The 9,820-nt window shown below is 42.8% G+C and overlaps 1 non-coding gene across 1 annotated transcript; it reads left to right on the forward strand.

Moving 5' to 3' along the window:
- Nucleotides 1-6,640: 6,640 nt before the first annotated feature.
- On the forward strand, nucleotides 6,641-6,831 carry LOC115032726. Its single transcript, XR_003838341.1, has one exon. It is a non-coding gene; the product is annotated as a U2 spliceosomal RNA (small nuclear RNA).
- The last annotated feature ends 2,989 nt before the right edge of the window (nucleotides 6,832-9,820 follow it).

The raw sequence follows: 9,820 nt of genomic DNA on the forward strand, positions 1-9,820 counted from the left end.
AGAAAGAAAGAAAGAAAGAAAGAAAGAAAGAAAGAAAGAAAGAAAGAAAGAAAGAAAGAAAGAAAGAAAATGTGTCCCTGAGCTGGGCATGTGGTCCATGACCTTAATCCCAGTACTTGGAGAGAGGCTGACCATTCCTGTCCATGTAGAGAGTTCTGGGAGAGCCAGGGCTATGCAAAGGACTCTATCTCAAAGCATGCAAACAAACAAGTAAAAGCCAAGAGTCTCTATCTATCTACCACCACCACCCCTGCAGCCAGTCCTTCTCACTGATGAAATCCATGGTGCCTTTAAGGCATGGAAGAAATTCTTTCTAGAAAAGTTCACAGAGTGAATGATGAAGTAAGCAGTATGGTAAGGCAATGTTGTCATGGTGCTGCTGCTCAGCCCTGTGTGCTACTGCTGCTAAACCTGTGGTTTGTATTTTATAACCTGAAGAAGGACTTTACACGTGTCCAAAATCACAGAGGCAAGGTTCTGATTGTGTCAAAATTAAGTGGAGGGCCCCCAGTGGAGGAGCTAGAGAAAATACCCAAGGAGCTGAAGAGGTCTGCAACTCTATAGGTGGAACAACAATATGAACTAACCAGTACCCCCAGAGCTTGTGTCTCTAGCTGCATATGTAGCAGAAGATGGCCTGGTCGGCCATTACTGGAAGAGAGGCCCCTTGGACTTGAAAACTTTATATGCCTCAGTACAGGGGAATGCCAGGGCCAAGAAGTGAGAGTGGATGAGTAGGGGAGCAGGGGGGAGGGTATAGGGGACTTTCGAGATAGCATTTGAAATGCAAATGAAGTAAATACCTAATAAAAAATTGGAAAAACAAGTGGAGACTGCTTACAATGGTATATATTAAATATGGGAAGTTTCCAAAAAGGTCAAAGAAAGACACTAGAAAATAAATACATTTGTTTTCTGCAAGTAGAGTATGTTCTGTGTCTTCAAGAAAAACCTATTTTCTGTTTTAATCTATTTCTTTAATTTACATGTTATATATATTCAATTTACATGTTAATATGTATATATATATGATTTACATGTTGCATATATACACATATATGTATATACATGATTTACATGTTATATACATACATTGAGTCACTGTACTGTAGATTAATACCTACCTGTAAGGGTATTTACAGCATTGAGTTTACATGTGAGTATTTTGCATTAATTGAAATGTTGGTATTCCCTTCATAAAGGATGTAGTGTCCTCATTGTACATCTATATTTGTGAAGGATAAAATTTCCCAACATTTGGCCCTTAGGGTTGATTTTATATATATTCAGTGGTAACCTGTTGTGACTTTTAATGAAACTCATCAAAAGACTGGTTGCCCTTCACTAGAGTTCTGATGATGGGGGCTATGAGCTGGGTTCTCACAGGCGCCAATCACCCTTAGTCATGTTTTCTCTTTTGACCTATTTCTTTATCAATCCGATTTATCTTTAAAATCTACTTCATTTTTCATCTAATCTGTTCTCAGATCTGTGTCTATATGAATACAATCCTTCTGCTTGTATCTTTCTTTGATGAAGCTTCATTGTTCTATTTGGGAAGGTATACTAACCAAAATTTGGATGCCAAAAAAAGGTTCTGCCATTTTAATATGTTTCTAAAATAAATGATCTTTACAAAACATCATCAAATTCTCTTAAAGAATTCGTAGTGGGTTTCCAGAGTAATGTGTCCAGGCCTTGGGGTTTTGATGACTTGGGATTGTGGTTTTCAGAGTTGTGGCTTAGACCTTTGAAGACCAAGGAAGTGAGAAGACACATTACCATAGCTGCATGAGCACCCCGTGACACCTGTCACAGTAGCTGGACTAGAGGACATCCTATCATTGTTCCTCCACACAGCAGCCACTGGGCCTGAGACACATTAGAAACACTTGTAGATGGAGGTGACATCAGTGTAAAGTCATGACAGTCGTGGGGTACATCATGGACGACCTAGGAAGTTCTTGCACTCTCAAGGCTGTGGGAACTCACGGGAGGATCATTGGCAGAGAGTTTCAACAAAAGCAGCATATGTCTGCTTAATGACAGCCTCTTTGGGTGATAGGACAGGATCAGTATTAATCTAGGAAAATAGGAAGCAGGAACCCAAATAAAAGATGGCTGTAATTGTGTGAGGGAAGAGAAGTAGAACAGGAGCGGGCCATGGAGTTAGTGGTGATGACATGCTTGGCTGGAGGGTCAGGTTTCCAGGCAAATTGGAAATCCTTAGTTGAAGAATTATGTGTGAGTGATGGTGAGATGGCTCACAGGGTAAAGGTATCTGCCACCTTGCCTGAAGGCCTGAGCTCCAATCCCAGAGATCTACAGAGTCTGACTTCATCTGAGTCTTTCCTTTTGCAAAGCCTGACACATCTGAATGATGATTTCCCATTGGAAACTCTAGGGCTGAATATTTTCTAATCATTGTGGTTGGAAGGGAAGGTGGATGTAGTAGTTAGGGTTTCAGTGTTGTGAAGAGATACCATGTCTTAGTTAGGGTTTTACTGCTGTGAACAGACACCATGACCAAGGCAAGTCTTATAAAAACAACATTTAATCGGGGCTAACTTACAGGTTCAGAGGTTAAGTCCATTATCATCAAGGTGGGAGCATGGCAGTATCCATCCAGGCATGGCGCAGGCAAAGCTGAGAGTTCTACATCTTCATCCAAAGGCTGCTAGTGNAAGACTGACTTCCAGGNAACTAGGGTGAGGATCTTATACCCACACCCACAGTGACACACCCATTCCAACCAGGTCACACCTATTCCAACAAGGCCACACCTTCAGATGGTGCCACTCCCTGGTCCAAGGATATACAAACCATCACATACCATGACCATGGCAACTCTTATAAAGGAAAAAAAAAATACTGACTGGTTTACAGTTCAGAGATTTAGTACATTATCATCAAAGCATGGCAACAGACAGGCAGACATGGTGCAGGAGAAGCTGAGAATTCTACACCTTGATCCTCAGCAGCAAGGAGGAGACTGTGTGCCACACTTAACATAGCTTAAGCATAGGAGACCTCAAAGCCCACCCCCACAGTGAAATACTTTGTCCAAAAAGGCCACACCTACCACAAGGCCACACCTAATAGTTTATTGACTCTTTATCGACCAAGCATTCAAACACATGAATCTATGGTGGTGATTTCTATTCAAAACACCATAGTAGTTTAAGGGAGAGAGGTAAATGGGGAAGGAAGAGAAAAAAAAGAGAAAGAGAGAGAGCAAACAACTGAAGCAAGGAATCTAGGAAAGAAATGGTTGGAGTCTGAAATGGAACATGTCTTAGTTAGGGTTTTACTGCTGTGAACAGACACCATGACCAAGGCAAGTCTTTTTTTTTTTAAGAGGTATGTATGTATGTATTTATTTATTTATTTAATGTATATGGGTACACTGTAGCTGAACAGATGGTTGTGAGCCTTCATGTGGTTGTTGGGAATTGAACTTTTAAGACCTCTGCTCACTCCAGTCAATCCTGCTCGCTCAAGCCCAAAGATTTATTTATTATTATACATAAGTACACTGTAGCTGTCTTCAGATGAGCCAGAAGAGGGTGTCAGATCTCATTACAGGTGGTTGTGAGCCACTATGTGGTTGCTGGGATTTGAACTCAGGACTTTCAGAGGAGTAGTCAGTGCTCTTACCCGCTGAGCCATCTCACCAGCAGCCTAAGCAACTCTTATAAGGACAACATTCAATTGGGACTGGACTGCAGATTCAGAAGTTCAGTCCATTATCATCAAGGTGGAACCCCATTAAGACTCCCAAAATGGAATACAAGCAGAGGTAGTCAGAGTGAACTATTCAGGATGAGAGATATGTGTGTCACAGGTAGGCGGCAGAGGACGTTGAGACTTCAAGGCTCTTAGTGGTGAGTTAAATGTGCTTTCCTTTTGTGAGGCGGACCTGAACTTTGAGGAACTAGAGTAGACTGCTATAGTTTGGACCTTGAGTATCAACAAGACGTTCATGTTATAAAGGTCTGTCCCTCAGAGTGGTGCTAACTAGGAATGGTGGGTTCTTGAAGGTATGTCCCTTGTGGAGACTCTCAAAAAAAAAAAAAAAAAATCCCATAGTACTGCAAACAGAGCACAACAGGAGCTTGTGTGGTCTCAGAAGATCTTGAATGGAATTGGGCAGCTTTGGTCCCTTCGTCAAAGGTGAACTTTGGCCATGAGATGGAGAACCACAGGTTCAATGCCCCCAGGTGCTGCCCCTGAAAGCACCAGGGTCCATAGGATCAGACAGGAACATCCAAAGCTACAGACCTACTCAACTGTGTCTTCTATGGTCACATCAGAGACCACTGTGACAGCAAGCTGAGGGTCACACACAGGGTGGCCGAGAGGAACTCACATGGTTGCTATGTAGAATCTTCTGAGGAAAGAGAAGACAAGAGAAACATGGACTTTTTTTTAAGATTTATTAATTTATTTCATGTATGTGAATAGGCTGTCACTGTCTTCAGACACACCAGAGAAGGACATCACATCCCCCATTACAGATGGCTGTGAACCACTATGTGATTGCTGGGAATTGAACTCAGGACCTCTGGAAGAGCAGCCAGTGCTCTTAACTGCTGAGCCATCATCCCTCCAGCCCTGAGACATGGACTCTTGATGCTATCCATTGGCCATCAATAACTGAGTAAAATGAGGACTAATGATGTTGCCCAAATTTCCAAGAGAAACCCTTCCAACTGAAATCAGAAGGGAGGCCTATTTATATGGAAGAAACTGACCAGTGTGGGAGGAATAACGTCCTAATGTTGTGAGGTAGTCACCAAAGAAGACTGCGCAGATACAGGTGTAAGCCATGTCTTTATTAGTGGACCAGTGACTACACTAGATGTTCAGGATCCCAGTGTAACATCAAGCCTTCTTTAGGGTGATCTTGTAAGCACAAAAGCCAAATCCTGGGTTGACACATTTCAGTTAGCCAGGAACAGTTAGCCAGGAGCAGAAGCTATAAAGCAAGGTTAGTATATTTTTAGACTTTCCCAGAACGATATGGACTTGGAATGATTAGGCCCTTCTTTCCATTTTGGCAGATACTGTCTCCGTGCTGAGTTTTACAGCCTGAATGATATTTCAATCATGAAGTCAGTTGTGCTAAAGTCTGCTAAGGGTGTGTGTGGTGGTTTGAATAGGAACATCCCCCATAGACTCATGTATTTGAACACTTGGCACAGTTAGAAGATGTGGCCTTATTGGAGCAGGTATGGCTTTGTTGGAGGAAGTGTGTCACTGTGGGGGCAGGCTTTGAACTTTCCTATGTTCAAGCTACACCCAGAGTGGCACACAATTGCCTTATGGCTATCTTTGGATCAAGATGTAGGACCCTTAGCTCCTCCAGCACCAAGTCTGCCTGTAGACTTCCATGCTTCCCACCAAGATGATAATGGACTAAACCTCTTAAAACTATATGCCAGCCCCAAATAAATGCTTTTTATAAGAGTTGCCTTGGTTATGGTGTCTCTTCACAGCAATAAAACCTAAGAAAGGAGACCTACTAAAGTCTGGGGTTCTGTTACACTAAGGGTCCTTGAGAGCAAGAGAAAAGAAAAACAGAAAATAACTATGAGGCCTGAGCAATGTCCTTGAATGTATGTGAACTTCACCACATCCTTCCTGCAACTCCCACTGAACATTCACTGAGGAGCCAGGGCTAGCCTGGAACACTGGGTACCCCCATGGACCAGACCGTGGAGTTCATTAAAGGTCCTTGCCATAAAGCCAACCAAAAGTGAATTTCAGTCTTTTTTTTTTTTTTTTTAAAAAGAAAGGAACTGTGTCAGGTGTGATGACCCACACCTTTAGGATGGTGGGGCCAGGAGGATCTCTGAGTTTGAAGCCAGCCTGGTTGACATAGCAAGTTCTGGGATAAAAGGCTACAAAAAGACTGTATCTCAAAATATACAAGAGTGGAAGCCAGCTGTTGAACTAGGCTGAGGCGGAAGGATCGCCGAAAATTCCAGATCAGTCTGGGCTTCATAGGCAAGACGACAAAGAAAGGAATGAACGAAGGGGTCAAGGGTAGAGGGCAAAACCCCAGAGCAATAGTTACAGAAAAGGAGCTTAAATTCAGAGAGTCCATCTCCCAAGACTCTGTCCACCCCTTGAGCAGATCAGAATTTGTCTTCCCAGGAGTCACACTCAGGAAGGGCACCGGCTCCCTCCCCTCTCTCATGAATCTCATTTCAAGGCGAGACTCGATGCAGGATGAACTAGATAACAGCAGGAGTCGGGAGTGGAGAACCTCTTTTGGTGGGTGTTGTCAACTCTAGGTCTGAAAAATTGCGAAGAAGAACCTGGACGCACTGAGGTCCTCAGTCTTGTCTAGCAGCACCGAGATGATATTCCGCAGAGAGAAGGATGATGGCGTGCTGGGCGGGGCATGCAAATGAAACTTGGTCCTGTCTCCCGGAATTCTGGGAAAGAAAAGAGCAACTAAAACTTCTCTTCCTAGTCTTAATTTCACAGAGTTTTCATGGCGTAAAGGATGTGGACATGATAGAAACTGAGAGTTGGTGTCTAGTGCATGTTTATAAGGCCCCTGAGGGTTTGTGACCATAAAGTAAAAGTGTGTGTGTGAGTTAGTGGTGTGAACGTAGCGGCACTGAAAGTTATCGCTTCTCGGCCTTTTGGCTAAGATCAAGTGTAGTATCTGTTCTTATCAGTTTAATATCTGATACGTCCTCTATCTGAGGACAATATATTAAATGGATTTTTGGAGCTAGGAGTTGGAATAGGAGCTTGCTCCGTCCACTCCACGCATCGACCTGGTATTGCAGTACCTCCAGGAACGGTGCACCCCCTTGGGGGTTCCTATGGTTGTTTGAAAAGTAAGGCTTAAGTTTCCTACTTTTTAAGTTAAGGAAAGCTTCGTCAGGCTGATGGTGCAGGGATGCACCTTGGAGAGATTAAGCCACTAAGCACCTTGGAGTGATTAAACTACTCAGCAATTAAAGGAGGCCATTGCTCTTCTAGAAGCCCTGAGTTTAATTCCTAGGACCTAAATCCAGTGGCTCACAACCAATTATAAATATATTCATCTGTAAATACATATACACATAACTAAAAATAAATCTTTTTTAATGAAGTGCTAGGGGTGTGGCTTAAGGTACATCCAATAGAAGATTGTTGACACTATGTGACCAGAGAAGGCGCTGTGCAGCCACACAGAAGGATGCTATGAAGACTGCTGTAACATAGTTGCCCTGCATCCCTCAGTTGCTGCTACAAAACAACCTTGAAATCTCAGTTGTAAAATGATATTTATTTTCCCATCTGTATAGTTACAATCTGTTGGGATCTGGCTGATCTGGTTGGAATGACTTGAATGTGGCTCTGAGCTGAGTGAAGGTTGGTTTCATATGTTTCTTGCTCATCTATGAGTGACCAGCCATCTGGGCCATGCTCTTTCTGTGCCATCAGCAAGAATGCAAAAGAGCAAACGCATGCTGAGAGCACACAGTCAGCCTCTGTGCTGAAATCTGCGTCTGCATCATTTCTATCCCTCCCTTTCCCCACTCCTGAATTCATGATCACCATTTAAAAAAATATATTACCGTTACATGTATACACGTATGTGTATGCATACATATGCACACACACATATTACATATTGAGTTCATTTAGCTTTGCTCATATATGCATGTACTCAGGGCTGACCTCTTGAGGGTAGACAACCTATGTGGCAGTTCATCTCGGGAGGTGACCAATTCTCCCTGTCTTGGCAGCCATTGCCCTCCTTCACCTTGTCTAAGGATAAACCATGTGGACATTGCCCTGTCCCCACTAGCCGGTCAACTGGTGGTGTCATTATGGTGGTCACGTTGAGAGTTCATGAGTGCAGCTTCCCTGTTGTGTCTAGGAGATACAATCTAGATATTTCTCATCTGTGCATTTACTTTTCTGCCCCATCCCCTTTCCATGATTTTCCCTAAGCCTTCGATTTAGGGGTTGTATTGCAGTTATATCAGGTAGGGCTGGCACCTTCAGTTACGTATTACCTGCATTTTGAACAGTTGTAGATCTCTGTAATAGTCCATCTACTTACTGAAAAAAGAAGCCTTTTTGATGAGGGTGAGAACTATGCTTATCTGTATAAGGATAGCTATTGAGAAAACAAATTATGATTTATATTATAGTTAATTATTGGTTTCTGAAAGGAGCAGTAGTAAGTTCTCCTCCCCAGTCTACAACCTCTCTAGCTGTGGGTAGTTGACTAGGTTTACAGTACTAGACACGAGTGCCCTCCTGTTGAGCAGGTCTTAAGTCCAACCAGTTAGACAGATGTTAGTAACCCCCAAATAAAGGAGCCACTACTGCACCATTGTGGGTACCTTGCCAGGCCAGCCATTGCTGTGTACCGTCTACAGCAGGGTAGGACTACCAAATGCATCTCTTTCTTGGCGGCTTCCATAGCATCTTCTGATAGTGTAAGAGCCAGTCATCAGGGAGAAGACTTTGAAGCCAGGTCCAGGTCAGTTCCTCCATGTCCTATGTCTTGAGTGCATGACATCTTCAGCAATTGGGTCAAACCTTCAAATTCTAGGAAGCAACCAAGGGCAACAAGCAATAGCCGATATTGTTTTGGGGGTCTCTTGGGCTCCCCTGAATAACAACTCAAGAGAATTCATATTTCTCATCCATGATCGTGTGTGTGGCGTGTGTTGTGTGTGTGTGTGTGTGTGTGTGTGTGTGTGTGTGTGTGTGTATCAGGAGTATTATCACCCCAAGTAACATAACTTGTTTAAATTATACATCTATTTATGCACATACATGTATATATTACATGTAATTTTAGGTGGGAATAAAATCATGTGGTCTGTATGTTTTATGAAACATTTCAGTGTTATGTATTACCCTCTCTGCACTGTTCTCTTTTCCCCTTCACTAGTTAAAGCCTCACCCCGATTTTCCTGTTTTCTGCTTCACAGCACTATGACCTGCCATTCCCCAATCTGGAGCATCCTGATTTGGCCCTCATATCCTCCCCTGGTTTCTGTGGTTACTCATGTCTAAAGATCCATAGCTACGAACCACAGAGAAAGAGAACATGTGGTACTTGTCTTTCTGGGTCTGGATGACTTCACTCGGTATATGGTCTAACTCTATCCATTTATCACATGTATAATGGTTTCATTATATATTTACTCTTTCATTATCCGTTCAGTTTTGCAGTTCACTTGGGTTGATTCCGTTTCTTAGCTATTGTGAACACAGTGGCAATGAACATGGCTGAGTGAGCTTCTGTGGGGTATGATGGCGAGTCCTTTGAGCCCCAAGAGTGTTTAGCCGGCAGACTTATGTTTACCTCTTTGAGAACTCTCCACATTGATTTCCAGAGTGGGTGCACCAGTTTGTAATATCTGGTGCAGCCACTACTCGCTATACTGCTGGAGTATGCAAACGGTAGAGCTGTAGGTAGATGTGAAGGATTGGGCACAAGAACACTGTGACAATGCTCTGCAAACGTTAAACGGAAGAAGCAGCTGTGTAGAATATAAAATTTATTGCAGAACTTGCAATGTGTGTAAAATATCAAGCAAAAATGAAAAAGAATACACCAGGGTCATGAGATGTTTAGGAGCTTTTTCTTTTTCTATTTCTTAAGCTGGTGTGATAATATTCTGTTGCCCTCCAACAATGTCTTAGGAGCATCGCACCACAAGCAACTCTTTATCTTGATTATTTTATTACACTAGTTGTAGCATTATGGCAGTGTAGCAATACAAGGAGAGAGAAAAAAGAAGAGAAGAGAAAAAGAGGAAGAGAAGGGATAGAGAGGGAGGGAGGGAGG

Source organism: Mus caroli, chromosome 11, assembly GCF_900094665.2.
Source record: "Mus caroli chromosome 11, CAROLI_EIJ_v1.1, whole genome shotgun sequence".
NCBI lineage: Eukaryota > Metazoa > Chordata > Mammalia > Rodentia > Muridae > Mus > Mus caroli.